The 26,983-nt window shown below is 35.8% G+C and overlaps 1 pseudogene; it reads right to left on the bottom strand.

The window, feature by feature from the left end:
* Positions 1-235: 235 nt before the first annotated feature.
* Positions 236-26,983, bottom strand: part of LOC102118950 (probable C-mannosyltransferase DPY19L2) — a 70,566-nt pseudogene continuing 43,818 nt past the window's right edge.

A 26,983-nucleotide genomic window follows, 5' to 3' on the forward strand; every position in this document is an offset into this window, starting at 1 on the left:
ACTAGAGAAAATCTGAAGCAATTCACCAAGTTGGATGAAAAAGGACTTACGTACCCTTGATTTATTAAAATTCATTGTTTTATGTACATTTCTCTTTAATAAAACTCTGAAATGAACATTTGTTTATGCAGTATGATATGATTTAACAATTTATATGACAAGCTTAATAAGGCTGACATTCAATGAACAGAAAAGTAATTTATCGTTTAGTAATCAGAAAAACTTTCAATCCATTTTTATCTTATTTTTAAGTGTCTGTTATTAAAGCTTGTGATTTTTATTAATGTAAACAAGCCAAAGGGTGATTGTTTTTGACACACGGCATTGTACCATAGTGTAATGGGTAGTTTCCTTCTCAGTTAACCTTCAATACTCTGTACACACTATTCTGAAATACTGTGGTGAAGTAAGGCCTCGCATCTTTGAGCAGGACGCTACATAAGGGAGGGTTGGCTGCATTGGAAGGGTCTTCCACATCCCAGATTTCAAGCATACTGCAACCAGGCCTGAGAAAAGATAGACATGTATATCCATATCAGAAATGTATTCCTGTCTAGAGAAAATAGATACATAACACAACATCTAGATTTTCAAAGACAAATTTATTAAATATTTTAAAGCGTCATTTCAAAAAACATAATTTCAGTGTTTAGAAATTTAAAAAATAGAATGAAATTAAGTATGTTGCATTTTCACATCTCATTTAACCGAATGAAAGACATATCCTACAATAAAGCTTCAATATACATTCGTAAATATATATTTAAAAGCTCACTTTCAAGATGAAGCAAACACAAATGTACTTTCCCAGTACCATCACCATCTAAACATAAGGCCCATTTGTAGTAAAATAAGACAACTTAAAACCTAATCGAATTCCTGATGAATTTCATATTTTTTAGCATAAACTGTCTTGGATTAGCATGAAATCATCCAAGGCAGGGACAGGAGACTCTCATGGCAGTTTGTTTTCTTCAGTGCTTTCCCGTTTTGGGCGGCTGTATGACTGGGCTACACGAGACACTGTTCCTCCCCGGAGAGTAACCCTGCATGGCAGTCATTAAAGGGAAGGAGTCAGGCAAAACTGATGTCTAATTTTTTAACATCTATATTGAAGTATAAGTTACACACAATAAAATTCACCTACTTTATGGGTAAAGTTTGGCAAGTATGGGCAAATGTGTATAGATGTGCGAGCACTACCACAATCATAATACAGAAAATTTCCATCACCCCGACAAGTTCCCTGTGCCCTTTTGCAATCTACCTCCTTCCCCAAACATGGCCTCAGGCAACTACTGTGCTTTCTGCACTATAGTTTTGCTTTTTCTAGGATTTCATATAAATATATTATTAGTCTTTTCACTTTTGGCTTCTTTACCATAGCATGTTTTTGATATTCATATCTGAGCTGTAGTTCCTACAACTTCTGTTGAGGTTCAGTAGTTCCTTCCTTTTTGTTGCTAAATAATATTTCATTGTATACAGAGAGCACAATTTGTTTATCCATTTGCAAGTTAATGAACATTTGAGATGTTTTGAGTTTTTGGTGACCATGAACAATGCCGCTATAAACATTCATGGACAAGGTTTTTTGTGGACGTGTGTTATCATTTCTCTTAGGGAAACACCTAGAAGTGGAATTGCTGGGTTGCATGGTTATGTTTGATTAAGTGTGGATTTATCTTTATAAGCAAGTTCAAAACTGTTTTCCAGAGTAGATGCACCATTTTCCATTTCCACCATCAATGCATGAGAGTTTGAGTTGTATCAGTTTTTGTAATTTTAATCATTATAGTATGGTTATGGATGATTCAGAATATCTTCTTTGGTGGAATGTCTATTTAAATATTTTGCCAAATTTTGTGTTCTTATTGAGGTGTGAGAGCTCCTTGTATATTCTGGGTAAACGTCTGCCAGATTTTTTTAGCAGATGTATTAAGGCATAATTGCTCAATAATTACTCAATAAGCTGCACATATTTAGTATCCACTTTGATACATATTAACATGTGTATACAACTGTAAAACAGCAGCCACAATAAAAGTCATGAACATATCCATCTCTCCCAAAAGTTTACTTCCGCCCTTTTGTAATCCTAATTATTGCATGCTTTCTTTTTTGACTGGATTCTTGTCCTCAGTAGAATTATTTTGAGATCCATCCATATTGCTGTATCAATAGTTCGTTCATTTTTATTAGTATTTACATTGTCTGGATATTCTAATAGTGTGTTTATATATTCATCTGTTGATAAATAAGCAGGTCGTTTCCAGTTTGGGGCTATTACAGAAAATAAGGTGCTATGAACATTTGTGTACAATTACTGGGATGGATATATGCTTTCTTTTATGTTAATAAATATAGTAGTTATATGTTTAACTTTTAATATAATTGCTACACTGTCTTGCAGAGTGGTTGTACCCTATTACTTTAGCACCACTGGTGTATGAGAGTTCTAAGTCCTCCATAGTGTCAGCAACACTTGGCATCATCAGGTTTTCTTTTTTTTTTTTTTTCAATTATAGCTATTTAGCTATTTTATTAAGTGTTTAGTGATATCTCACTGTAATTTGCATTTGCATTTCACAAATCACGAGTAACATCAAGCATCTTTGTGTGTGATTATTTGCTATCTGTCCTTTTGTCCTTTTTTTAAAAAATTTTTTTATTTTTGAAACAAGGTCTTGCTCTGTCACCCAGTGGAGTGCAGTGGCACAATCTCGGCTCACTGCAACCTCCGCCTCCTGGGTTTAAGCGATTATCCAGCTTCAGCCTCCCGAGTAGCTGGGATTATATGCGCCCACCATCACGCCTGGCTAACTTTTTGTATTTTTCCAGGCTGATCTCCAACTCCTGACCTCAGGTGATCCACCCACCTCTGCCTCCCAAAATCCTGGAATTACAGGTGTGAGCCACCCACTGTGCCCAGCCTCTTTTGTCCATTTTTAATTGGATTGTTTTCTTACTATTGGGTTTTGAGAGTTCTTTATACATCTAGAGAAAGTCCTTTATCAGACATAGGCTTTGAAAATATTTCCTCCCAGACTGTGGTTTATCTTTTAATTCTTCCTAATACTGTTTATGAAAAAGCAGAGGTTTACAGTTTTAATGAAGTCCTATTTATCAATGTGTTCTTTTGTGAATCATGATGATGTTACTGTATCTGAGAAATCTTAGCCTAATCCAAGGTTACAATAATTTTCTTCCATATTTTCTTCTAGAAATTTTATATTCTTAGATTCTTAGTAGCAAGTTACCTTCTACTCCTAGTTTGCTGAGAGTTTTTAATCAGTTGTGGATACTGAATTATGTCAAATACTTTTTCCTGAATGTACTGAGAGGATGATGGGGTCTTTCTTTTTCAGTTTGTTACTATGGTGAATTCACCTAATTGGTTTTCAAATAGTGAGATAACTTTGCATTCCTGGGATAATCTCCACTGGTACATTGTGTATTGTCTTTCTTTAATATATTGCTGATTCATTTGTTGCAATTTTACTTAAAAATTTCACATATGTGTTCATGATACATTTTGATTGGTTGTTTCCTTTTATTGTAATGTTTCTCTCATGTTGGTTTCAGGATAATGCTGACCTCATAGAACCAGCTGGGAAGTAATCCTTCCTTTTGAATTTTCTGGAATAGTTTGTAGAATTGGAATTATTTCCAGTGAAGATATCTGTCTTAATGTTTTCTTTGTGACAATTCTTTTTACTACAAATATAATTTTATTAATAGATATAAGGTCATTCATAATAAGGTAATAGATATAAGATTTTCTATGTCTTAAGTGAGCTTTGGTTTTGCATCTTTCAGGGAACTTCTCCATTTTATCTATTTTGTCCTACTTAGTGGAGTAAAGTTGTTCCTAAAACTCCCTCATTATCCTTTTCATTCTTCAGATCTTGTAGTGATAAAATCTTTCTTATTCATGATATTAGTAATTTCTGTCTTCAATCTTTTAGTTTGGGTAGAAGTTAATCAGTTTTATTAATCTTCTCAAGAATCAGTGTTTGGTTTTATTGACTTTTCCCCGTTTTGAGGGGAAATTCACACTGATTTTGATTCTAATTTTTATGCTTTCTTTTCTTCTCCTTACTTTGGAGTTTACTTGTTCTTTTCTTCTAGTTCCTTAAGGTGAAGCCGAGTGACTGATATGAGGCCTTTCTTCTTTTTCTATTATAGGCATTCAACATAAAAACAAATCTCTCTACTGCTGTATCTGCATCCCACAAATAGTGGGATGGTGTTCTCATTTTCCCTTAGGTCAAAATACATTGAAACTAACCCTCCTTTTGTTTCTTCTTGACCACGGATTATCTGGAAGTGTATTACTTAGTTTCTAAACATTTGAGGGAATTTCCACATAGAATTCTGTTACTTATTTCTTAATTTCATTGTAGTCAGAGATTGTACTTTACATGATCTAAAGTATTTTAAATGTGTCAATACTTGTTTTGTGGCCTAGAAACTGGTCTTTTTTGATAAATAGTCTGTGTGTGCTTGAATGTCTATTTTGCTGTTCTAGGGTGGTGTGTACTATAAATGTCAATTAGTTCATATTGGTTGATGGCGTTATTCAAATCTTCTGTATTCTTGCTAAATTTCTTTTTATTCTACAAATTATTTAGAGAAGACTATTAAAATTTCTAACTATTCTGTAGATTAGTCTATTTTTTCCTAAAGTTCTATCAGTTGTGCTTCATATATTTGAAGCTCTGTTATCTGAGTGCATAAATGTTCAGGGTTGCTACATTCTCTTGAAATATAAATCCCTTCATTTAAAAATCCTTGTTTAATCTTGATAATATTCTTAGCATTCAAATGTACTTTGATGTTATTACAGCCACACCAGTTTTCACTGACTAGTAGTAGCATCGCATGTCCTCTTCCTATCTGTTAACTTTTAACCTCTTCGTTTCTTTATATTTAAATAAATTTCTTGAAAGTAGCCTATAGTAGGGTCTTGCTTTGCTATGCAATCTGACAATTCTTGCTTTTCATTTGTGGTGTTTAGAACTATATTAGTTTCCTATTGCTGCTATAACAAATTACCACAAACAGTTGCTTAAAGCAACATGTATTTATTCTCTTTCAAATTTTGGAGCTCATAAGTCTAAAATCACGGTATTGGCAGGACTCCAATCCTTCAGGAGGTTCGAGAAGAAAATCCACTTCCTTGCTTTTCCAGCTCCTAGAAGCTGGCCTCATTCCTTGGCTTGTGGCCTTATATCACTCCAACTTCTGCTTCTACCATCATATCACCTTTTTGATCTCTTACTCTTTTACCTCCTCCTTATACTTTGTGATTACATTTGTCCTACCTGGATAATAAGGATAATCTCCACATCTCATGAGCATTAATTTAATCACATTTGCAAATTTCCTTTTTCCATGTAACGTAATTCACAATTTCTGGGAATTAGGACATGGCCATCGTGGGGGGCTCATTATTCAGCCTACCACAAGTCCATTTACACTTAATGTGATAATTGATATGGTTAGATTTAAGTTTATACTCTCGGTGCTTTCTCTTTGTTCCGTCTGATCTTTGTCTCCCTTTCCCACTTCTTCTGCCTTATTTTGGATTGAGTGATTTTTATAATTCCATTTTAATCTTGTTTGTTGCCTTTTGGGTTCTGTCAATTTTTGCTCTACATATTTTGAAATTCTCTTTTAAGTTCATATGCACTCAAATTATTACATCTTTCTCCTGTACTGAACTATTTTGCATTATAAAACATAGTCGTTTCTAGTAATATTCTTTGTCTTAACATCTATCTTATCTGATATTTATATATTTTTCACTTCAGCTTTCTAATGTTTACTCACGTGGTATCTTTTCCATTCTTTTTCCTTCAGCCAATATACATATTTGTATTTAAAGTGCACCTCTGCAGGCAGCCCATAGATAGGTTTTGCTCTTGTATTCAGTTTGCCAATCTCCGCCTTTTATTTGGAAGAATTTAGTTCTCCTTCACTTTGAAATTACTGATATGGTTTGATATAGGCTTGCTGTTGTGCTCTTTTGTTTTTTTAAAAAAACTTTATTTCAAGACATTTGGAGATCCACATTAAGTGAGAGATAATACAAGTAGTTCTTGTATAGACTTTAAACAGCGTCCCCGGCCATGGTAACATCTTGCATATTTGCATAATATCACAGCCAGATAATTCACATTGATAGAATGGCGATAGAGAGCATTTCCATCACCACGGAGATCCCTTGTATGGCCACACATACTATACTTTCCTCACATTCCCACCCCACCCTAGCCCCTCGCAACCACAAATCATTATCTACATCTATAATTTTGTCATTTGAAGACAGTTACATAAACGGAATTATACAGTAGGTAACCTATGGGGATTGTCTTTTCTTCATTCAAACAATTCTCTGGAGATTCATCCAGGATCTTGAGTGTATCAATAGTTTGATCCTATTGCTGAGCGGTATTCCATGGTATGAATAGATCACTATTATTTAACCATTCATCTTGTGAAAAACACCTGGGTTGTTTCAGGTTTAGGCTATTACAAATAAAGCTGCTATAGACATTTTTCTATAGAATTTTGTGTGAACACAACTTTTCATCTGTCTGCGAAAAAATGCCCAGTACAATTGCTGGGTCTTAAGCTGGTTGTATGTTTAGGCTTTTTCCCCTTTTATTTTTAGTTGACAAGTAATACTTGTACATATTTATGGAGTATAGAGTGATATTTCAATGCATAATTACGAAGTGTAATGATAAATCAGGGTAAGGATATCCATCAGTTCAAATGTTTACCATTTGTTTGTGCTGGGAACATTCAGAATCCTGTTCTTTCTTGACATATACGATAAGTTACTGTTAACTAATATTCACTCTAAAGTGGCAGAGAACACTAGAACTTATTCCTTCTATTTATCTCTAATTTTGTATCTCTTAACCAACCTCTCCTTATTTTCTTCTCCTCCTTACCCTTCCCACTCAGACTCTAACTACCACAATTCTACTCTACTTCTATGAGCTACTTCTTTTAGCTTCCACATGAGTGACAACATGCACTATTCATCTTACTGTGGCTGACTGATTTCACTTAATGTATCCAGGCTCATCCATGTCTAGGCTTGCCATTATGCTCTTTTTTCCCCTACTGTTTTATTTTTTGAGTGGTTTTGCTAGGGATGACAACAAGCATCTTTAACATATCATGATTTACTTACCATTTAAATTGGGTTATTTCTAGTAAATCATACATTTCCATTTACTCAATTTTTGTGCTACTGTCATGTATATTTAATTTCTGTCATGAAGTAAAAAATATAATGGTATCACTTTTGCCTTAAATAAAGTCTTCTAAAGATTTTCAGAGAAGAAAATGTGTAGTGATTAATATCCACATATTTACCATTTCCAGCGCATTTCGGTATTTCTTGTATATCTGAGTTACCATCTGGCACCATTTCTCATCAGCTGATAGAACTTCTTGTCCATCTTGAAGTATAAATCTGTTACCAACAAATTATATTAGATTTTTTTGATCTGAAAAATGTATTTTTGGCCTCCATTTTTAAAAGATAATTTCATTAAATATAGAATTCTTGATTTTTCTTCTTCAGCACTTTGAATTACCATTCCAGTGTCTGATAATTTCCACTATTTATGTTGAGACGTCAGATGTTTATATAGCATATCATTTTTTCTCTTATTTTCAAGATTTTCTCTTTATCTTTGATTTTACCATTTTGACTATAATGTTCCTTGCTTTGGTTTTCTTTGGGCTTAACCCAGTTGGATTTGTTGAGCTTAGCAGATCTCTAAGTTAGTAGCTCTTATCAAACTTGAGAAATTTTTGGCCAACATTTCTTCAATATTTTTTCTGTCATGTTCTTTTTTTCATTACACCTAATATTAAAATTATGCATGTGTTGAACTACTTAATGTTACACAGGTCTGTGACGTTGGTTATTTTTCAATCTTTTTGGTTCCTGTTCTTTTGATTAACTATTCTCTCTTATCTTCAAATTCACTGAATTTTCTGTTCAAATGTTCTGTTTTCATCTCAAAACTGTTGAGTACATTTAAATAACTTTCATTTCATTTACTATACTTTTCAGTTCTAGAATTCCCATGGGGGCTGGAGTATTTCTATTTCTCTGCTGAGATTCCATATCTCTTCACTCATGGATACCATGTTTTCTTTTAATTTATTGAATATATTTTTCTTAAGCCTTTGAATGTGTTTGTAATAGTGGCTTTGCAGTCTTTGGCTGCTAAATCCAACATCTGGACCTACTTGAATTGGTTTCTATTAACTTATTTTTTTTTTCAGGGTGTTGATCATACTTTCTCATTTTAGTTGGCATCTCTGAAACCTTTTGAACATTGTAAATGATATATTGAAGTGACTGTAGAACCTGTTTTGTTCTTCTGATTGCCAATGTGTTGTTCTAGGAGACATTTAATGTGCCTGAATTTCCTGTCATGTGCAGGAGCTAATATCTCTGCTTAGGAGCCTAAACAAAGGCCTCAAAAGATCCATTACACATCTTAGAATTTTATGATTTTTAGAGATTCAAAATTCAGAAATTAAAAAATTTTAATTTTTTTTATTATGTTTTTCTTAGGATGTTTTTCTTATTATGGCATTTTGGGTTTTATCACTTTTCTTTTAAGTCTTACAAATCCAACTCAGCTATGGTACTGGATGCTAATATCTCACTGTGTTTTAAATTCAAATCCATATTTCAGATATCTAATAAAAATTTTCATATTTCAAAAATTATGAAAAAAGCTAAGTAGAAGATGTTAAATTGAAAAATCAGGATGTTAAAATATACTATAATGTTTGGAATTAAATTCTACTTCATTGATAGTATAATTTTACTTCTCTAGATGAAATAATTTAAACTAAGATACCAGGATAATATTTTAATGAATTTAAACTAAAATCTCTTAAAAAATCAGGACTATTGTAATAAAGTGAAACATTTGTTGCTTAAAAATATACCATATCAGAGAGCATAGGGTTAATACTCACTTAGTTCTCACAACACACCATGCCTCTTCTAAAACATAGTAATTCACATGTAACTCCAACAATTTATCTCTTACTTCTTTGGCAGATTTTCGACTATATGTAGAATAAACTATTTTTGTCTGGGCCCTTTAAATTTAAACAATAGTTTAAAAGATTTTTAAATGAATGATAATAGAGTAGACTAAAAAAATTGAAATCTCAATACTCACTGGGTGGAACACTGATATACATGACTCAGAACAGCATCAACTATTTTGGGGATGGCAGTTTCCACATTCCTACTTATATTTTGAATGTAATAAAACTTATAGCAATTTTAATTCTGCATATACTGCTTATTAGTGTTTAAAATAGTCTAAAGTTGTACTGGGTAGCAGAGAGCAGCTTAGGATATGACATTTTCTTCTCATAATTCACAAAGTTTTCAGAGAATATATTCTGACAGAGACTGAATGTAGTGAAAACATATCTTTAAATGCTTAATTTCATCTAAAGAAGCTCTGACAAACACATGAATTGAAACTGAGTGTATCAAGTAGAACACTTAGACAATGGGCATCCAGGGTGTCAGAACAGGTAGGAAAAGCACCTTCACAGAATCTTGAGAAATGGGGATGGTCACCAAAATATGGTACAATAGGTGATTTGACCATAGTGGAAGTTCTTACAATATCCTGACAGACTATCACTTATGCATTGGATGTTGCTTAGAATTTCAAGCATATGGGATGCTCAGTCACCACAGTGGTTTCCATGCCAGTTCACCGCAGTAGAATAGAGAGAGCGTCAGGTACATTTCTAAGGTGTCTGACTCCAAGCCCTGGCTCCTAGACAGCAGACCTAAAACTTTTAAATAATTTAAACAATTGCCTCTAACAACAGGCCAAAAATCCACTTTTAAAAAAGATTATACTGACAACTACTAGAATAACCAAAATAATTTTTTAAACCAGCCATTTAAGGAAAGCAAAACTTTTAGACATCAATGGAAACTAGAGTTCTCATAATCAGCTAGCAAAAATTTTCATGAAAGCATGTAATATATAATAGCAACTTTCATGTACTTTTTCAGCCTGTCACAAAAGGCTAGTCATTGGCCACCACTAAGATCTAGAAGTCATTTCTTAAATCAGAGTGAGGCTTGTGATGTAGAGCAGGGGTTGGCAAACCATGGCTGTGAGTAAAATCCATCCTATCTCCTGTTCCAACTACCTAGGAGTTTTACTGGAATACACACACACATCATAAATATGTGACACATTTGTCACTTTGGGAAAAACTGGCTTTTGCATTTTTCAGTTTTCAGAGGTCTGCTTGCTCCAGAGGCGACAGGTATATATTGTCATTTCTGGATGGTTATTGTCATTTTTTTTTAACTTCCAGCATGAAAATGCGGATGAGTTTGTGTGTGTGTGTGTAAAAATTTTCCCAATTCCTAAGAATTGGGAGTCACCCAAGTGAGTCTTGATGAAATATTCATCGGCCGCCAACCTCAAGTCTGCCATCTTTGTAATGTGGATGATCCACAATGGGATGAAGTGTAGACAGCTTGACGCCATTGTAGGCATGGCACCTGCGAAGATGGCATCTAAAAAAAAAAAGGCTATATTCTTCAATAAAATGTTTTAAAGAAAATCAGAAGTTAAACTTACCTCTAATATGTGAACCCAAATTAAGAAGGATGATGCCTATTTACATGACGGTGGACCTCATTCTTTTTATTGACTCAATAGCTACTCACTGTCTACTATAATAATAGCTGACTTTTGTTAAATGCTATCTTGGTGCTAGAAACTGTGCTCTATATTTTAGTAAGAATTAAATAACTTAATTTGCACAATTCTAAGAGGTGGGTCCTCTGTTCTTACTTTGTAGAATCTACAAACTGAGCATGTGTGGGGTCTGGGTTGCACACTCATTAGAATCTAATGCCTGATGATCTGAGGTGGAACAATTTAATCCAGAAACCACCCCATATCCCCCAGTTCTGTGGGAAAAAATGGTCTTCCACGAAACCAGTCCCTGGTGCCAAAAAGCTGGGGACTGCTGTTGTAGATGATGAAGAGACAGAGCCAAGTTAAGTGACTTGCCCAAGACTGCACAGCCAGGAAGTTCCAGAGCCTGCCCTCTTAGCTGCTTCACTAAAGCTTCCTGCCATGCTAGACCACCATGCGAACAGCAGGACTACAGACACACATGAAACAAAAAGAATGTAAAATGTCATATCTGTTCCAATAATGTGAAATGCCAGGAACTGAGAGACTGCTGTGAAGGGCAAGGCTCATGGGACATTTTTTCAAATGACTTTTGTGGCTTGTGAACTATGGTCCTGTGGATGTGCCATAAAAAGAGAAAAGCATTGTTTTCTTCCCTCAGATCATCTTTAATTAAGTTCTCAGAGTTACCATTTGACTTGACACCATTTATACATGCCATGAAATCATTTCACTATTTGCTGCTAGTACTTTTTGGAGTAATGACATGTATAAATTTGGTCATAACAAGAGATACATCAAAATCTACTATCTGGCTTCCATTTCATCTCTTGAAGCACCAGAAGACCAAATGCTTACTTCCCGATACTTTGGTATAAAAAACAATTATATACTTGTGAAGGTTATCATTTTTAATCAGTACAATAAAATCAGTAATAAAGACAAGACATATTATTCAGATCTACTGTAAAAAAAACTATGTTGGAGAGGAGGTGGAGCATGATGACCAAGTAGAAGCCTCCACCGTTCATCTTCCCCTCAGGAACACCAAATGTGATAACGATCTACACAAAAAGCACCTTCATAAGAACCAAAAATCGCTTAGGTACCAGGTTGGCCACAGTGGGGAGGAGCACCAAGCAGGCTCTTGTGGTCCCCCGATTCCAGGTCTTGGCTCTTGGGTGGCATTTCTGGACCTGGGCTGGAAGAGAGCCCGCTGCCCTGAAGGGTGAGTCCTAGGCCTGGCAGCACTTACCACAAGCTAACTGAAGAGCCCTTGGGCTTTAAGTGAATGCTGGCAGTAGCCAGGCAGTACCTCCCATGGGCCTGTGGTAGTGGTGGAAATGGAGAGAGACCCCTCTGCCTGGGGAAAGGGGAAGGAAGGGTGGGAAGGACTTTGTCTGGTGGTTTCAGCACCAGCTCAGCTGCGGTAGAATAGAGCATCAAGTAGATTTCTAAGGTGTCTGACTCCAGGCCCTGGCTCCTGGACAGCAGCATCTCTGGACCTGACTCTGACCTGGGGGATCTTGCCACCCTGAAGGGAAGGTCACCAGCCTGGTTTGCTTTGATACTTGCTGACTGTAGAGCCCTACACCTTGGGCAAACATAGGTGGTAGCCAGGCAGTAGTTACAATGAGCTTTGGGCAAGACCCAGTGCTGTGCTAGCTTCAGGTCTGACCCAACACATTCCCAGTAGTGGTGGCCACAGAGGTGCTTATGTCACCCCATCCCCAGCTCCAGGCAGCTTAGCACATAGAAAAAGAGAGAGAGACTCCATATGGGAGACAGTAAGGGAAGAGAAACAAGAACTTCTGCCTGCTAATCCTGAGAATTCTGGATTTTATCCAAGACCACCAAGGTAGTACCTCTAAAAGTCTGTGATAGCTTCAGCATTACTGGGCATGGGGTGCCTCCTAGTGCAGATACAGCTGCAGCGACCAGAAACTTAGATCACAACACCAAAGTCCCTTTGAATACTTGGAAAGCCTTTCCAACAAGGATGGGTACAAACAAGCCCAGACTGCAAAAACTACAATAAATACCTAACTCTTCAATGCCCAGACACTGACAAACATCCACAAGCATCAAGACCATCCAGGAAAACATGACCTCACCAAACAAACTAAATAAGGCACTAGGGGCCCAATCCTGGAGAGACAGATATGCAGCCTTTCAGACAGAGAATTCAAAATAGCTGTGCTGAGGAAACTCAAATAAATTCAAGATAACACAGAGAAGGAATTGGTAATCCTATCAGATAAAGTCAACAAATACATTGAAATAATTAAAAAGAATCAAGCAGAAATTCTGGAGCTGAAAAATGCAACTGACATATTGAAGAATGTACAAGTCTCTTAATAAGCAGAACTGATCAAGCAGAAGAAAGAAATAGTGAGCTTGAAGACAAGGAGTTAGAAAGAGAGACAGCAGTAGGAAGTTTATTCAAAAGTATAACAGAGAACTTCTCAAAGCTAGAGAAAATATCGATATTCAAGCACAAGAAGGTTCTAGAACACCAAGCAGATTTAACCCAAAGGCTAACTCAAGTCATTTAATATCAAACTCCCAAAGTTCAAGGATAAAGAAGGGATCCTAAAAGCAGCAAGAGAAAAGAAACAAATAACATACAATGGAGCTCTAATACATATCTGGCAGCAGACTCTTCAGTGGAAACCTTACAGGCCAGGACAGCATGTCATGACATATTTAAAGTGAAGGAAAAAAACCTTTTACCTGAGAGTAGTGTATCCAGAGAAAATGTCCTTCAAACCTAAAGGAGAAGACTTTCTCAGTCAAACAAAAGCTGTGAAATTTCATTAACACCAGACCTATCCTATAAGAAATGCTAAAGGAAGTTCTTCAATCTGAAAGAAAAGGACATTAATGAGGAAGAAATAATCAGAAGGTACAAAACTCACTGGTAATAGTAAGTACACAGAGAAACACAGAATATTATAGCAGTGTAATTATGGTATATAAACAACTTATGTAAGTAGAAAGACAAAAAGATGAACCAATAAAAAATAACTACAATAACTTTTCAAGAGACAGTGCAATAAGATATAAATAGAAACAACAAAAAGGTAAAAAGTGGGGAGATGAAGTTAAAGTTTAGAATTTTTATTAGCTTTCCTTTGGCTTGTTTGTTTATGCAATCAGGGCTGTCATCAGTTTAAAATAATGGGTTATATTATTTGCAAGGCTCATGGTAACCTCAAGTTTAAAAACATACAATGGATATACAAAAAATAAAAAGCAGTAAGTTAAAACACACCACCAGAGAAAAATCACCTTCAATGAAAGAAAGAGAGGAAGGAAGAGAAGACCACAAAACAATGAGAAAACAAATAACAAAATGGCAGGGTAAGTCCATATCAATAATAACACTGAATGTAAATGGATTAAACTCTCCAATCAAAAGACAAAGAGTGGCTGAATAAGAAAACAAAACCCTAAGAATCTGTTACCTACAAGAAACACACTTTACTTGTAAAGGCAAATATAGACTGAAAACAAAGGGATGGAAAATTATATTCCATGCTGATGGAAACCATAAAAGAACAGGAATAGCCATACTTATATCAGACACAATAGAGTACAAGACAAAAACTATAAAAAGAGACAAAGAAGGTCATTATATAATGATAAAAGGGTTAATTCAGCAAGAGTATACAACAATTATAAATATATATACACCCAATACTGGAGCACCCAGATACATAAAGCAAATATTATCAGAGCTAAAGAGAGAGACAGAGAAAGACAGATCCCAATACAATAATAGCCTGAGACTTCAACACCCCACCTTCAGCAGTGGACAGATCATCTAGACAGAAAATCAACAAAGAAACACTGAACTTAATCTGCACTATAGATCAAAAGGACCTAATAGATACTTACAGAACATTTCGTCCAACAGCTACAAAATACACATCCTTCTCAGCACCTGGATCATTCCTTGAGGACAGACCACAAAACAAGGATAGGCCACAAAACAAGTCTTAAAACATTTTTTAAAAATTGAAACAATATCATGTATCTTCTCTGACCACAATGGAAAAAAACTAGAAATCAGTAGTAAAAGGAATTTTGGAAACTCTATAAACATAGAAATTAAAGAATATGCTCCTGAATGACCAGTGGGTTAACAAAGAAATTAAGAAGGAAATTGAAAATTTTCTTGAACCAAATGATAATGAAAACACAACATATCAAAATCTATGGGATACAGCGAAAGCAGTATTAAGAGGGAAGTCTATAGCTATAAATGCCTACATCAAAATAGAAGAAAACCCTCAAATCGACAACTCAATGATGCATCTTATAAAACTAGAAAAGGGCAAACAAAACCCAAAGTTAGTAGGAGAAATGAAATAATAAAGATCGGAGCAGAAATAAATGAAATTGCAATGAAGAAAACAATATAAAAGATCAACTGGTTTTGTGAAAAGATAAAATAAACAAATCTTTAGCCAGACTAAGAAAGAGAGAAGGTCCAAATAAATAAAATTAGAGATTAAAAAAAGGAGACATTACAACCAATATTGCAGAAATTAAAGGATCATTAGAGACTACCATGAGCAACTGTATGCCGATCAATTAGAAAACCTAGAAATGGGTAAATCCCTAGATATGTAAAACCTACCAAGACTGAACTACATAGAAATCCAAAACCTGAACAGATCAATCACAAGTAATGAGATCAAATCTCTAATGAAAAGTCTCCCAGCAAAGAAAAGCCCAGGACCTGATGGTTTCACTGCTGAATTTTATCAAACATTTAAAGAAGAACTAATATCAATCCTACTCTAATGATTCTAGGAAACAGAGGAGGAGGGAACACTTCCAAACCTGTTGTATGAAATCAATATCACTTTAATACCAAAACCATACGAAGACCCATCAAAAAAAAAAAAAAAAAAACTACGGGCCAGTATCTCTGATTAATGTTAATGCAAAAATCCTCAACAAAAAACTAGCAAACTGAATTCAATAACACATTAAAAAGATTATTCATCATGACCAAATAGGATTTATCTCAGGGACACAAAGATGGTTCAACACAGCAAATCAATGTGATACGTAATATCAACACAATGAAGGGGGAAAAAATCATATGATCATCTCATCTCCATAGATGCAGAAAAATCATTTGATAAAATTCAACATCCTTTCAGGATAAAAACCTTCCAAAAAAACTTGGGTATAGAAGGAACATTAATCAACATAATAGAAGCTACATGCGGCAAACGCACAGCTAGTATCATACTGAGTGAGGAAACACTGAAAACCTTTCTTCTAAGATCTGGGACATGACAAGGATGCTCACTTTTTACCACATTATTCAACATAGTAATGGAAATCCTAGCTAGAGCAATCAGACAAGAGAAAGAAATAAAGGGCATCCAAATTTGAAAGGAAGAGGTCAAATTATCATTTTTTTGCAGATGACATGATCTTATATTTAGAAAAACCTAAAATCTCCACCAAAAAAAAACTATTAGAACTGATAAATTCAGTAATGTTGTAGGATACAATATCATACAAAAATCATTAACATTTCTATATGCCAACAGAGAACAACCTGAAAAAGAAAATTTAAAAAGTAATTCCATTTACAGTAGCTGCACATAAAATTAAATACCTAGAAATTAACCAAAGAAATGAAAGATCTCTAGAATGAAAGCGATGCAAAACTGGAGAAAGAAATTGAAGAAGACACAAAAAAATGGAAAGCTATTCCATGTTCAAGCATTGCAAGAATCAGTATTGCTAAAATGTCCATACTATTCAAAGCAATCTACAGATTCAATGCAATTTCCATCAAACAACTAATGATATTCCTCACAGAAACAGAAAACAAAAATCTTTATTTATATATAAAAACAGAAAAGACCTAGAATAACCAAAGCTATCCTGAGCAAGAAAAAAACTGAAGGAATCACAATATCTGACTTCAAATTATACTACAGAAGTATAGTAAACAAAACATCATGGTACTGCCATAAAAACAGACACACAAACCAGTGAAACAGAAGGAGAACCCAGAAAGAAATCCATACATCTACTGTAAAGTTATTTTTTACAGCAATCCCAAAAATATACACTGGGGAAAGGGTAAATCTCTTCAATAAATGGTGCTGGGAAAACTGGATATCCATATGCGGAAGAATGAATCTACACGCCTATCTCTTGCCACATACAAAAATCAAATCCAAATGGATTAAAGACTTAAATCTAAGACCTCAAACTCTGAAATTACTACAAGAAAACTTTGGGGACACTCTCCAGAACTCTGGATTGAGCAAAGATTTCTTGAGTAAATACCCGGGAAGCACAGGCAACCAAAGCAAAAAAGAACAAATGGGATCACATCAAGTGTAAAAGCTTCAGCACAGCAAAGGAAACAATCAGCAAAGTGAAGAGACAACAGAAAGAATGGGCGAAAATATTTGCAAACTACCAATCTGACAAGGAATTAATAACCAGAATATATAAGGGACTCAAACAACTCTGTGGGGAAATATATATATATATATATCTACTTTAAAAATGGGCAAAAGATCTGAATAGACACTTCTCAAAAGAAAACATACAAGTGGCAAACAGGTACATGAAAAGGTGCTCAACATTACTGATCATCAGAGAAATGCAAATCAAAACTACAGGGAAATAGAATCTCACTCCAGTTAAAATGGCTATTATCCAAAAGACAGGCAATAACAAATGGCTGTTATCCAAAAGACAGGAAAAGATGTGGAGAAAAGGGAACCCTCGTACACTTTTGTTGAAAATGTAAATTAGTACAACCACTATATAGAAGAGTTTGGAGGTTCCTCAAAAAACTAAAAATAGAGTTACCAAATGATCCAGCAATCCTACTCTTAGATATATACCCCAAAGAAAGGAAATAAATGTTCAGAAGAGGTATCTGCACTCCCATGTTTATTGCAGCACTTCTCACAATAGCCTAGATTTGGAAGCAACCTAAGTGTCCATCAACAGGTGAATGGATAAAGAAAATGTGGTACACTGACACAACACAATGCTACTCAGCCATAAAAAAGAATGAGATCCTGTCATAAAAAAAAGAATGAGATGCTATCCATAACATGGATGGAACTGGAGTCCTTTACATTAATTGAAATAAGCCAGGTACAGAAAGACAAACTTTGCATGTTCTTACTTACTTGTGGGAGCCAAAAATTAAAAGAGTTGAACTCATGGAGATCAAGAATAGAATGATGGTTACCAGAGGCTGGGAAGGATAGCGAGGGGGTGGAGGGGAAGTGGGGATGGTTAATGTGCACAAACAAAATAGAAAGAAAGGATAAGATGTAGTGTTTGGTAACACTATAGTCAACAAAATTTAATTGTACATTTAAAAACAACTGAGAGAGTATTACTGGATTGTTTGTAACACAAAGGATCAATGCTTCAGGTGATGGATACTCCATTTACCCTGATGTGATTATTATACATTGTATGCCTGTATCAAAATATCCCATCACCCCATAAATATACACACCTGCTATGTACCCACATAAATGAAAAACTTTGAGAACCCTGAGTGTTTCCTTTCAAATATAACTAAGCATTCTAAATGCAACTCTGAATGAAAATTTCTTTATATGCCTCAAACTTGAAAATATGTAAGCCAGTCAAAGAATGTGTATTTATTATTGGAGACTCAATAATTAATGATGACAAGCTGTTAAGCTAGAGAAGTGGTTCTCAAGCAGGTATGATTTTGCTCCCTAGGGAGCACTGTCAACTCTGGAGACATTTTTGGATGTCACGCTATGGGGAGGAGGGAGGAGATGCTGTTGGCACCTTGTAGATAGAGGCCAAGGATTTCTTGTAATTCATAGGACAGCCTCAATGTCAACAGTGCTAAGGTTGGGAAATGCTGGGCAAGAAGAACTGAAAGCCCAGGGCCAGGGTCTTCCAGAAAAAACTAGGCACACCTGTCCAGCAAGAGCTGGACCCACTGAGTTGTCGTCTATGGCAGACAGAGAGGAAGAAATACCCTCCCCCTCCACCTTCTGTTTTTTTGGCTGTGAAGTAAATGAGCATAACAAGGAAAAATCAGGTATTTTCCTATCACTGTATGGAAGTCTCCATTTAGCCTACACACAGATTAGAAAAAGGTATTCCCCTGACTTGACAGAGCCCCGTTTGTACATGGCTTGCTGAGTGGACCACAAGCTGGATTTAAGCTTTCACTTATCCTCTCAATTGGTCACCTTTGTGCAGTGCACAAACTATACAGCCTTACATGGCAGGCCTCAATATAAGCACGAGTCCCACTAATACTACAAAACTTCATACAGCTTTTAATATGTGGTAGCCATGAGAAAACTCATAATAAGAGTAATTAAAAGGAGAGTAAGACAGATTGAAAAGAAGATCAAAGAAGAGGCATCTAAAAGTGAGACAGGGGTTTGTAGCAGTTATCTTAGAAGGATAAGTTGCTAAACGTAGGCTCTCTGTCAGGAATGTAATACAAACACCAAAACAAAGAAAGACACAAGAAAATATTAAAAGGGCAGCTACCTTTAAAAGCTTGGGAAAAATAGCTATAACTGGGGAGGGGTAAGGGAGAGTAAAGAAAGGGAGTGACTATCTTGATCTCCTATGTGGAAAAAGTCAGTTGGGGATTACTTTTAAAATTCGAATTAAACTAGCTAGGCAGTTTAACGAGGCGCTGTCACCTACACCCTTTGAAAGCTATAGACCAAATATCTTAGTTAATGTCTATAAAGATTTACCTTAATGATGGTTAATTAGTAAAAAAGTGGCTATCAAATAAGAAATAAGAGGAAACAAGCTCAGGAGTCATAAGAAAATTTAAATAAACCACAGTGAAGACCTCGTACCAGAGAAAGTTTCTAAATATCAAAAATAATCTTAGATTTACAAATTTAGTTACAGAAAATGTTATAGAATATACTTATTCTCTGGAAAGGTATTTAAAAATATCTATCTGCTTGAGATAGTTCTGAATAAAGACAGAAAGAAAAGAAGGTAAGCTAAAAAGAAAATTTTGGAGTATTTAAAAGTAGGGTGTATACTATCTCTGTGAGATGATTTCGTGAAGAAAATAGAATATCCAAGACTTTAACTCTTCTGCCGATGACCTGTTTACAGAATTAGAGGAGATGGCACTGATTGGAGTGACAGAAGCGGTGCCAGTTCTCCCCGCCATCAAGAGTATCTTCTGCTGTGCCTGGCACAAGGTGTGAAATTTCATTTTTAAAGATTTACTTCTTTGATTTGTCATTGTTATGGTTAAAATGCTATAGTGCTCTCTGAGAGTTAAAGGACATAACTTGTGAAAAATCATTAATTTCCTGGTGCTAATTTAAATTATTTGACAATTATCTGGGAGGGGCTTAAAGGGGGCACAAAATTGCCTTTTGAAAGGGTTTAATTGATTGACATTACAATAGTCTGCTCAAAGTCTGTGAGAGTATGAATGCCTATGTAAATCTGTCATACACACATGAAAACATGTATCAGAAATGACAATTATATAGCACACACAAATGTGTTTGTATGTTTGTGTAAAACTATGCATATAACCAAATACTTATACACCTGGTGTGGTATTGTATTTGATCCACTGTAAAAGTTCTTCCTGAGGCAAATTATTAAATTATCCTATTATGCTCCATTGATTATGGAGGTTTGCATAACCTTGTATTGACATCACTGTTAGAATGCCAAAGATAACATTCTCAAAACGAACTCCGCAAAAAAGCCAGCCAAAGAGCTGACGACATAAACCATTTATTTATAGTTCTTATATGAAGAGTACTGCAGGGTCAACAATAAATTCTCACCTTGTTACTCAAACCAATGTGAATTACCCTTTGATATCAGCACATATATATACAGAATTACCATCTCCGGTTGTTTCCAAAGCAACGAATATGTTGGCATTACAGGGCCCAGGTGAAAACGGAACTTTCTCTCCCCTGGGAAGAATTAAGGAAGCAATGCCTGATCCTTCTAGTACTAATTTACTACCAAGGATTAAAATAAACAAATCACAACTGTGAAACATCTTCGAACTAAATCCTTTCATCCTTGGCTGCCTTTTGTGGACATCGTTAGTAGACAGGGAAGTCCTATTAGCTTGACATATATAGATTCTTCTCAGGAAAACAGGCATTATGGTATTTTAAGGCTATATACTCATAATCAAAACTAAGTAAGGTGTTTGTAGAAGTACCTGAGGCCTAATATTCTAGCTAATTTATCTACTTCTTTTGTATGTTAGATACAGTGATAGAACCCCAGAATTTCTTATAGATTCTTTGAGCCAAATGGGACCATACTAGAGCAATTACTCTGCATCTGCTCTGGTATTGGATGAGCACTTCAGGGTACTTTTTTTTTTTTTTTTTTTTTGAGACAGAGTGTCACTCTGTCTCCCAGGCTGGAGTGCAGTGGTGCGACCTCAGCTCACTTCGACCTCTGCTTCCCGGGTTTAAGCAATTTTCCTGCCCCAGCATCCTGAGTAGCTGGGATTACAGGCACACACCACCATGCCCGGCTAATTTTTGTATTTTAGTAGAGACGGGGTTTCACCATGTTGGCCAGGTAGGTCTCGAACTCTTGACCTCAAGTGATCTGCCCACCTCGGCCTTCCAAAGTGCTGGGATTTCAGGTGTGAGGCATCATGCCCGGCCACCAGGAAACTTTTTTTTTTCTTTCTTTTTTTTTTTGAGACAGAGTCTCACTCTGTCACCCTGGTTAGAGTGATGTGGTGCGATCTTGGCTGACTGTAGTCTCTGCCTCCCAGGTTCAAGTGATTCGCCTGCCTCAGCCTCCCAAGTAGCTGGAATTACAGGCACGTGCCACCATGCCTGACTAATTTTTGTATTTTTAGTAGAGATGGGGTTTTACCATGTCAGCCAAGCTGGTCTCGGAACTCCTGGCCTCAAGTGATCTGCTCGCCTTGGCCTCCCAAAGTGTTGTGATTACAGGTGTGAGCCACTGTGCCAGGCACTCTTACACAGACCTGAACTCCGAAAGGTTATGTTCATAGACAGGATATTAACAGGGGAAATATTTGCCTAATCACTTGTTATAGAAATATCAATTTAAAATCTAGAAATACTTTTCAAAGCCACTTGAAATTGCTTTTCTTGCTTATAGTGAATCATGAAGTAATATTTTAAATCATTTAAATTAGTTAAAAACACTTAGTGTGTTTGTATTTTGAATTAGTCAGCAAAGCTGCGGTAACTTTAAGTGTAGTTACTATAGTTTTTATGGTATTGTTATACAAGAATGAATCCCTTACCTGTTGAGAGCATATCAAGGAAGCCATAACACACACGTGTGGTGTCAAAAACAGCTTTAGCCTCATAATTAAAATGCCAAGGGCAGTAAACACTAACAACTGCAATGTGTGAAAAGTCAGCTACAAAAACACAAATAAGACAAAATCACATTTTTGCTTTTCATATTTTTAAATTAATGAAGTATATTAAAACTATATTATTCATTAAGACAAGGATCTTCTAACTTAGTAATGAGCCTATTAGTATTCATTCATTCAGCAACAATTTATCGAATGCTGACTATGTTCCAGGTCCTCTTCTGGGTGCTTCAGATACAACAGTGAGCAATTTCTGCCCTTGTATTGTATTTAAGTACATTTAGTAACGAAAGACAGACAATACATAGACATAGCAAATAAATAAATCCATTACATAGTCTACTGTAAGGCAATAAGTGCAGCCGGCAAGAAAATGGAGCAGGCAGAGGAGCCAGGGAGAGCAGGAGGTGGTGCGAGGAGGCGGAGGACCAACACAGCGGGCCTCACTGTAAAGTGACAAAGTTACCAATGCATCCCTGATGCAAACATCTGAAATCTACAATGCTCCGAAATCTGAAACTTTTGAGTACCAATATGATGTTCAAAGGTTATGCTAAAACAAATGCTCATTGAAGCATTTTGGATTTTGGATTTTCAGATTAGGGATCTCAACTAGCAACTACAGTGTAAATATTCCAAAATTCAATAAAATCTGAAATCTGAAACACCTCTAGTCCTAAGCATTTTGGATAAGGGATACTCAACATGTGTCATAAACTATCCCTATTAAGTTCAAATTCAGTTACCCACTCCTGTAAATTTGACCTTTACCTCAATACCCACTTAAAGTTCTATCAAATAGGAAATATCTCTAGTCCATATTGATCTTTTCCTTTTTATGCTACAAAATGATTTTGCACCATATAAAATGTTGTCTTGTTTCCTTTGTAAACTTACACATACTGAAGAGCAGGAACATTACTTTAGTATCTTTTGTGTCCTTCAACACTTCTGAGCTTGTCACTGACTGACCAGCAAATCTACGTGGTGGCAGATGGCCACCAGTCACAGGGCCAAGGGCGCCTGCCCTAATGGACTGTAGCTGATTAGCTCAGCAGGTTAGAAACCAAATGCTTGTTATTGTTAAATGAATGCAATTTAATTTAATTCTGTACTATAGTAATAAATCAGCCTTCTAGCTTTTAAATCCTTATTACTATTCAAAAGTGAGAGCAGATGAAAGAGCGAGAAGGATCAGCAGAAATGTATCACCAATGCTGACAACTCACGACTGATGATGCGTCAGCAGCAGGTTATACCTTTGTCAATTATCCTCAAACTAGAATGTAATACACAAGTCTACTAGAGATTAAAATGAAAGCTTTACCTCACCGTGTTCAAGGAGCTTTTTTATAGAATAAAACAAAAATATTATCTATTTACTGAATGTCTTTTATACTATAAATGTATAAAAATAAGCTTCGTTTGTTTGATCTTAAAAATCTGAGTATCTCTAAACTACTTAGGAACATACATAAAAATAAAAATATCAGATAATACTACAAAAATTACAACAATTTAAAAGTCATAATTTATAGTCATCATATTCAAGATATGTCAAAAATTTGTTCTTTGGTTAAGACAAAATAGATCTTACAGATCCCTGGAGATTGTACCTCTCATGAATAAATGAATAGGATGACCTTCTATTAAACCTATATATACAGTGTATACAATACTTTAGATGACCACTGTTAAACTTTTGAGTTGTTTTCATTTTTCACAATTACAAATAACATAGACACTTGTGCATAAAACTTTGTAAGCATCTCTGAATATTTCCTTAGCATAAATTTCCAGAAGAAAAATTACTGGGCAAAACATAAATATTTTTAGTTTCAGAAAAGTTGTCCCTTTATAAAATACTTATAGTACACCTACTGTATTCTAGGCAGTATGCAATGAAATGAATACCACAGTCCCTGCTTATCCTCCGATCCTCACTTTCCACAGTTTCAGTTACCTGTGGTCAACTGCAGTCCAAAAATATTAAACGAAAAGTTCCAGGAAATAAACAATTCCTAGGTTTTAAATTGTGCACCATACTGAATAGTGAAATCTCAAGTCACCCTGCTTCATCCTACCTGGGATGTGACTCACCCCTTTGTCCAGCATATCCATGCTGTATATGTCACCGGCCTGTTAGTCACATAGTTACCATCTCAGTTATCAGATGGACTCTGGTGGTATCTCAGTGCTTATTTTCAAGTAACCCTTTTCTGACTTAATAATGGTCCCAAAGTGCAAGAGCAGTGATGCTGGCAGTTGAGATATGCCAAAGAGAAGCTGTAAAGTGCTTTCTTTTAAGAGAAAAGGTGAAAGTTCTCAAAAGAAAAAACATCATATGCTGAGGTGGCTAAGATCTATGGTAAGAACAAATCTATCCATGAAATTGTGAAGAAGAAAAAATTAATGCTAGTTTTGCTGTTGCATCTAAAACTGCAAAAGTTATGGCCACAGTCCATGGTAGGTGCTTAGTTAAGATGGAAAAGGCATCAAAATTGTGGGTGGAAGATGTGAACAGAAATATGTTCCGATGATGGCAATCCGGTGTGTTACTCTCTGCAGTTTCAAGCATCCACTGGGGGTCTTGGGATGCATCGCCCTGCAGATAAGGGCAACTGCTGTGCAGCATGAACAGTATGGACACAACACTTACCTTCATGGAGTTTCTATTAGAGTAAGACAAGAGGTAGGAGGCTGCCTATTTTATTCTTCTCTTGAAAAGACTGGGTATTTTACTTTTATGAAAGGTTTTATAGCCTGCAGGGGCTATAAATATGGATTCTGGGGGTGAAGAGAGAAATAAGTGTAGAAACTAAATTCAGGGGTACAGAGACCCACAGGTTTTTTAAAAGAGAAGTCAGGGGAAGGTCTCTTAAGGTAGTAGTGGAGCCCAAATTATTCTATCTCCCTTGTAGCTCCTACCCTTTGTATACAGTAGTTTTTTAAAAATAGAAGACAGGGGAAGGTTTCTTAAGGTAATAGTGGAGACCAAATTATTCTACCTCCCTTGTAGCTCCTTCCCTGTGTATGCAGTTAACAGACTGCGGTTTCCCCACTTGTCCCAAAATCTTCTAGGCACAACAAATTCCTGTAGTGAGCTGCATGCAAGGAAGAAGCCTGGTAGGTGAGTAATTATTATAATCACCAAGAACCCTGAAAGTGACTACTGATACTTTATTTAAATCAAGTAGCTAATTAAAAATGTGAATATACAACCAAATCCCAAGACAGAAATAGCATGAAAAGGAAACACCAAAATGAGTAAAAAACTTGACCTCTCGGCCGGGCGCGGTGGCTCAAGCCTGTAATCCCAGCACTTTGGGAGGCCGAGACGGGCGGATCACGAGGCCAGGAGATCGAGACCATCCTGGCTAACACAGTGAAACCCCGTCTCTACTAAAAAAATACAAAAAACTAGCCGGGCGAGGTGGCGGGCGCCTGTAGTCCCAGCTACTCGGGAGGCTGAGGCAGGAGAATGGCGTAAACCCGGGAGGCGGAGCTTGCAGTGAGCTGAGATCCGGCCACTGTACTCCAGCCCAGGTGACAGAATGAGACTCCGTCTCAAAAAAAAAAAAAAACCAAAAAAAAAACCAAAAAAAAAACTTGACCTCTCATGAAACAGCTAATGCAAATGAAAACTCCAGTTATTATTTTCACAGAAGTTTAAGAGGATAATGCATCCATATAATTAAAATAAGCTCCAGTGAAAAGGAGTTTTCAGAAATTCTAAGAAAAATATATTTGCCTAATTTAAAGCCTCAAAAGAAGGTTGAAGAGCAACATGTACACAGCTGAAGTTGACAGTATTAAAGACTCAGTGATGATATTCTCTAAGAACATAGAAAGAGAAGAAAAAGATATGATAAAAGCAGTAACAGAAATTCAAGAAAGAGAGGCTAAAGTGAAAGAATAAGAGAACAACAAAGCACACACATCACCCCTCCAAACCTTATAAATTTCCAGAGAGAAAAACTATATAGAAATTTTCATCTGTAATGCTCAATGCTAGAACACAAAGAAGAATGTCAACAAAATGTTGAATGAAACCCACAAATATCTATTAACCAATCTATCCATCAAATATGAGGGCAAAATAAAGCCATTTTTCAGGTAACAAAGCACCCAGAAAGCATGCCAACTTCTACATGTCAAGGAAAAATAAATTAGTAAAATTTGAAGTCAAGTCCAAAGATTGCTGATGTCTTTAATGTAAATGTTTAGAGATTTCTTAAAACATAAGAGATAAGACAACAATCTAGAAGTAAATTTCAGCATAACCTGGAAGGAGAGGGTGCGTAGGCAGGGACAAGTAACAATATTCCGACAGCTCAGTGCTGAAGCAAGCAGGTCTCTAAATACAGAGCCTGAGTATGAATTCTGCCTCCACTAGTCACTAGCTGTGTGCCTTTTGGAAAATTACTTACCTTCTTACTGGTTTCCTCATCTGTAAATAATGAGAATAACTGACTCCCTTCTTACAAGGTGGTTGTGAGGATTTATTGAGTTAATACTGGTAAGAAGCTTAAAATACTGTCAGACATACAGGAAATAATAACTATTAGCTATTACCATTGGTAGTAACAGGTTTTAGATGCTGATGAATTCTTGGTATCAAGATGAATATATTTGCTAATAATTTAAGAAAAACCATCAGGAAATATAGAAATGGAATACAGCTAACAATTCAGCAAGTATCAAGAAAATAATTTTTGAAAAGCACGATGAATAGAAAACATAAAATCAGATGGCAGGAAGAAGTATAAACACACCAGTTATCACAGTTAATATGAAAATGGGTTAGATTCACCAATTAGAAAATGAGTATCAGAGGAATTTAAATAGA

This window comes from Macaca fascicularis, chromosome 3, assembly GCF_037993035.2.
Source record: "Macaca fascicularis isolate 582-1 chromosome 3, T2T-MFA8v1.1".
NCBI lineage: Eukaryota > Metazoa > Chordata > Mammalia > Primates > Cercopithecidae > Macaca > Macaca fascicularis.